This window comes from Pholcus phalangioides, unplaced genomic scaffold (assembly GCF_987345545.1).
Source record: "Pholcus phalangioides strain wild (caught in Gottingen) unplaced genomic scaffold, Ppha-v1.0 ptg000016l_1, whole genome shotgun sequence".
Lineage (NCBI taxonomy): Eukaryota > Metazoa > Arthropoda > Arachnida > Araneae > Pholcidae > Pholcus > Pholcus phalangioides.
The window spans coordinates 887,343-893,422 of record NW_028301609.1 but is presented as its reverse complement, the minus strand read 5'-3'; the positions used below and the strand labels follow the sequence as shown (position 1 = coordinate 893,422).

Below are 6,080 nucleotides of genomic sequence, written 5' to 3'. Positions count from 1 at the left end.
TTAACGCATGGGCCCACCCGGGCACGGCCAGGGGGCCTCAAGAGAAAAGGGGCCTCGGAAAAATGAGAAATAGTTGCATTTTTCAAGAATTTTCCAGCTAGGGCCTCAGAAAAATGACTTGGCCCGGGGGCCCATGATGTTCTTAAGATGGCCCTAAGGCCATGGGCCCCCCCCCCCCATCCTGATGCGTGTGCCCCTAGGATGGGACCTTTGGTGGGCCCCCAGATCAGACTTTTCACGGGCCCCATTTATAGGGAATTTATGGCGTGAAAAAACAAAAAAATGATGAGAATCGTCCCGGGCCCCAGGGCTGGAGCCCTGTCAGCCTCTCCCTTGTGGGGGGGGGTGGCCATGCTGGAGACCCTACTTCAGGATGTGGGAGGGGGAATGCCAGCCCTACTCATGATATTTTTAAAGATACATTTTATTTTTAAACAAAGATATCTGACAATTCCTGGAACAGGCTCCGACGTGAAATTAATAACTCAGATCCAAAGTACCATAACTAACATGAAACTGAAACAAAAATCGAAAATCGCTATTTTTTTTAACCCTTGCAAAAGTAACCATCAATTGGTGTAGATGGCAGCAGCAACATAGAGTCATATATAACGATATTATTTATTTTTCTCAAGATTCAAACAGATTGTCGTCTGTTGTTCGTCGGCATCTCCTCCAAGCTGTCGGCCTCCTCCACCTTCTTGAGACGCTTCTTGAAGAGACACATCCTCATAGGGTTATCTATTTGCCGTTAATCGTTGTTTGTTTTAGAGCAGCTGCAATAAGTATCTCGATTATATTCATGATTCGGGATATCTTTTAATCTTGTTTTACGATTGTGTAAGTACATGTATTTGTCTCCCGAAAACAAACCGGTTAGTTAATTATAGTATGCGTATCCCTTAATGTCTTGGTCGTTTCCTCGATCGGTTAATAGAGGCCTTTTTTTTCTTTGATGAAAAATTTGAATACCGAGTGTTTTATAGGTTTTTGAATTATGAATCCGAGTAAGTTGGATGAAATCCGATTCCTCAAACTGATATTCTTGGGTAAACCACGGCAGTGTCTACGTGGGGGAAAAAAACTTGGGAAGTGGGCCCCTGAACTTCGGGGGCTACCTCGGGTAGGCTAATTAGTTGTAGAGAGGGGTGTTAATCTAGTCCCATGCGGGGCTGGGGACATTTATTGATAAAGATGCCAGCCCAATTTCTTAGGACCCAAGCGTGGTATTTTGGTTAAAAAAACGGTCCTAAATAATGTTTTCCCTTTACTTTTCTAATGTTAAGAGACATAGCGTAACGAAATCACGAAATTTTGCGCCATCCGTTAACTTTAATTTAGACATTTACTCCAATTTAGCAACTGAATTGGAGGATTTAGGAAATTTCAATTGCCAATACCGATTTTCTAGTTGCCTGGGATTTGTCCCGCCCTGATTATTTTGTCGGTGTACGCTAATGCATTTGCCCAGTTTGCAAGGGGTCCTAGATTCGATTCCCGGCGGAGACTAGATGACTTTTCCCTCGAGTTCACCCCGGTATAATATCCGGAACAGCTTTGGTATAAGGGACAGGTTGGCGATTTTTGGCGACAGCGACTTTTTTTTCGACGCCAAACATGTCCAACGACCCCATTAAAATTCGCTAAGGCCGTTATACACATTACAGGCGCTGAAAAAAAAAATCACCAGCATAGAAAATAAACAACAGTCCTGCATGTTGTATAAATAAATATATTCTATTTATTATTAATTAAAACCCGGACTCTCTTTCCGGGAATCCAGATTCTTTTAAATAAGCAACGGTCCTGCATGTTGTATAAATAAATATATTCGATGAATTATTAATTAAAACCCGGACTCTCCGGAAATCTGGGTTCTTTCGAATAAAATAAGAAAAATAAATTAAAAGGATACAGGGGCATCCTGTATGTAGAAAAGAATAAATATTGGAAAATATTAAGGTACAACCTGAGGGAACAGATATCCAATTATTAATTCGACCCACACACTACATTATATTTAGGAAGGAAGAGATAAATGAACTAATCTCTAATGATTTTTCAAATCATTCAAAATGTCGCGGCTATAAGGTGATGTCATTTGGAAGAAAAGAGGGAGAATGAAGATACGTTTGAAAATGGCAGTTGGAAGTTTTAAAAGACGCACTAGAAACAATAGAAAACAACCACCAGTGCCATCTTGCTGTATTTTTTTAACAAAGAAAATTGTAGAACATTGACAACGCAGAACACCACAGTGTGCCGGCGCTGGCAACTTATCGTCGGGAAAAAGTCGCCAAGTTGGCGTGTCCCTTATGCCGAAGCTGTTCCGCCCAAATTTACTTCATGGATTAATATTTTTCTTGTAGAGAAAAGGCTGTCCTCCCATTAAAGTAAATTTGTGGTGGCAGCTCAAGTATCCCACGTATGGTGCAGACATGCCAATTCACTCAATGTACAACCATAGGTCCATTCAGCATCAGCTAAATAAAATAAATTCTATATTGGCAAGATTGTTTCTTGCACAATGAATGGATGTGTTTCCATCTTGCATGATGTTTCTTAATAGTTTACACATTTTAATTCTTTCACAGAATTCAATGAGTTTTGTTTAAAAAAACGAGCAAATTCAAAATTTTAATACAAAAAGTAAAGTCCAAAACCCAATGATATTTATGTTGTTATAAAATCTATTATTTGGAATCAGTAATTAGGGCATAGAATTCAAGACTTCATACCAAAAATAATTCCTGTTTTCTTTTAATCAAGGGAACCCTAGTGTCAGATCAAAATGCACTGAAAATACTTAGTGCCGTTAAGCTAAGTGCAACTCTGTTTTTCTGTAATTTTTTCTATGCACAAAATCTAGAAATGAGCAGTTTTCTTTCTGTATTATATCTAGGTATTAAGTTAGTCTATATTTACCACAAAGATCTTCTATACTTCTCTTTTAATAACGAACTTTATCACATGCAAACTATACCAGGTTACCTTTACTTCAATATAATTGAAGTTGTAAAGAAAAAACACAAAATTTAAATTTTGTGATTTAAATCAATGATTTTTTTTTAAAAATCAAGTGATTTATGAATCAAACTGATTTAAATTGTCATATCTTGTGGCTACCAATGGAAAATTTTAGGAGCCAGTGCGCCGAAGTAAACTATTGATGATCACACAAAAAAGCATTCCTATTTGACTGCGACTTTGCTTACAAAACTTTATTGTTTACCAAACATCTTCAAAATCGTAGAAATTGAATATGGCTGCCAAATAAAGTTACACAACACTCAAATACCAAGATAACACAAGATAAACACAGCAACCTAGAATTAACATAAAAAATCAGTCAACAGCAACAAAATTCTTGGTGTCAGTGTGTTTGAAATCATTTTAGCAACACATTTTAGGCAAGAAACAAGGTTTTCTTCTACTGGTATGCGACCGATTTCTGTTAAAGTTTACTGAAACGTTTTCTCATCATATTTTATTCATTCAATGAAAAACAAATTAAAAAATTACCAAGTCAAGGATGCATATTTAAGTAACTAGAACGATAATACAAGAGGGCTGAGATGTTGTTGACAAAAACTTAATTTCAAGTGGTGCAAAAATAGATTAGGAATTTCAAGTGGTGCAAAAATAGATTAGGACAGCACTAAAGCTAAATGAAAGTATCTTCCCAGCTTTGGAAACGTTTTGATTGCCAATGAAAAGTTTTCAATGTGCCAAGTTAAACTATTAGTGATGGGGAAAAAAAGGCTATCTGTTTGGCTGCATCCTTGCTTGTAGAATCAGCCTCTTCATTGTTTCCTCAATTTGTTAAAGAAAATAACTTTTTTTTTTTCCCAATGAAAAATTTGAGTACCGAACATTATAGGCTTGTGAAATTCAGCATCCGAGGAGGTTGTTGATTGAGTATGAGTAAAACCTGATTTATTCAAAGTCATCTTGTGTGTTAACCATTTATGCCGCGACTATGTAAAAGAAAAGACCTTGGCCCCTGAACTTTGTGGGGATGGGCATCTCTGGTTTGCTAACCAGATGTAGGGAGGATGTTAGTCTACTCTGGGGGCCAGTGCATACAACACTACTGCTAAGATGTTAATTCCTCTTTGTATGTTATTCGGGTTGTATCTTGTCTATTTCAGGACTATATTTTTTAAGCACAATTAAATTGATCGGAAGTATAAAGGTTCATTTCCACGCATTAAGTGATTAAGTAAACTAAATTTTTTAAGTTGTCAAGTACTTTAAAATGTATGCAGATGATAAGGACCTGAGTTTATGGGTTTTGTTGGTAAGTGATTAAGTAATTTAGTGAAATAAAGACTATTGTATTTTTTGGTTAAGTAGACCTATCACGTGCCAGTGCATAGGTCTACCGAGTGTCTTCTTGCTCTCGGGGGTTATTTTGATCTTAAGCGTGAACCTGTTTATGCTCTGTTGTCTCCTTTCATTTAGCTAGAATTCCTTGAAAATATAGGATGGCGAAGTGGCTGGAGGACACAGCCTTCAAATTTGTTGAAAAATATCTACATCATGAAGTTTGTTGACCCATAGAAATGATGAAAACTACCTTAAAAAACTAGCTGAAAATTAATCTTTGTTTTATGTAGTGGATGCTGCGAAGTATTCAGTCGACGTGCTCCCACTAGTTGAAAAAATTGAAGATTCAAAAATATCGGGTGTGAAGGATTTATATATTAAAAACTGAATGGGGCTTTTTGGAATATTTTCCTTACCCAAAACTAATTTGCTGCTATCTATTGGTAAAAATACATAATCAAATTTCTCATGAATTACTACAGGTAACATTTTGCTTATACTAATAGATTCAGATACCCTGTAGAAGTGGGACAAACTTCGAAAACTGTTTCCGGTTGCCAGAAAATTTAATGATTAATTTTAATTTCAGTGGTAACGCACATCTCATTACAGTGTCTGTTTTTCTATATGTCGGGTTCTATTTTAGATAGCAAATAATAGAACGACTCTTTGGACATTCTAATTGCGTGGAAGTATTCTGATTTGTCTTCATCTGCTAGTTCGTGGGACAAAAATGCGCTTCCACCCATCCCACCTCTTCTAAATAACCATGTCCACTTCCATAATCATTTCGGTTTACATAATTCATAATTTATCTCTTTAACTTTGATTAATATATTATATAATATGGCTCTAATCACAATATTCGTAAGTTCTACCGGATCATCTTCATGGTTGCAAAAGCTATGATTTTAAAAAAAAAACTTCTCTGAATGCCAGTTATATATAAAAAATTATTAATATTTTCCATTGCGTTACGTGTGTCTTCCTCCGTTGATTAGGGTAGACTAGTGCATATGTGCCAGTTGCGCTTGCCTCCATAAAAATTATCCAATTACTTAATATTGTGTGGACATTTTTTTAACCATTCGTAACTTAAAATTTAGTTAACTAATTAATGCTTGTAAATGGGCTTTCAAGTAGTCAAATCTCAACATAATAACCTGCAGACCACAAGAAAAAGTAGTTATAGAGAAATTTATAGTTATATTGAGCATCATTGTTGGGAACTTTCACTGTACTTTCTTTTTGTGAGATTGGTGGTCAAGGAATCTTCATGCTCTATTTTTACATTATAAGTAATGTATAAATGGGTATAATTATAATGTATAAATTGATTTCATAAGCGAGGTTGTAGTCAAATTGGCAGTTTTTTCTGGTGCCAATAATTTACGTTGGCACACTGGCTCTATTAAAATTTTTCATTGGCCAACAATGTTTTTCAAGCCAATGTTATCCTTATATTTTTAATATCATCTTCACTTTATTTTTGTCATCAGCATATCGGCCTTATATATCTTATCTTAATCCTTTGAAGTATACTTCCCACCTACACTTCTTAAATGCTCCGTTGGGAAGTGCATATTGCACTATAGTAGTTTGGGCTTGATGTTATTTGAGTCCAATATATTCAATAAAATGACAATTCTTTTGTTTATTGGTATTCTCAAAACAATAAAATCACAAAGAAAAAAAAAGAAGAGAAATTCGAAAGGAAGAAAATTACCCACAAAAGCGTTAAAAGAAAGTAT

The 6,080-nt window shown here is 35.8% G+C and overlaps 1 protein-coding gene across 1 annotated transcript in view; it reads left to right on the top strand.

Annotated features, from left to right (window-relative positions):
• The first annotated feature begins 696 nt into the window (after positions 1-696).
• Prp39 (pre-mRNA processing factor 39) overlaps positions 697-6,080 on the top strand; it is a 48,691-nt gene continuing 43,307 nt past the window's right edge. The window contains exon 1 of the mRNA XM_089245785.1: positions 697-840. The gene's annotated coding sequence lies outside the window, so the exon portion shown is untranslated. The remainder of the gene's footprint in view (positions 841-6,080) is intronic.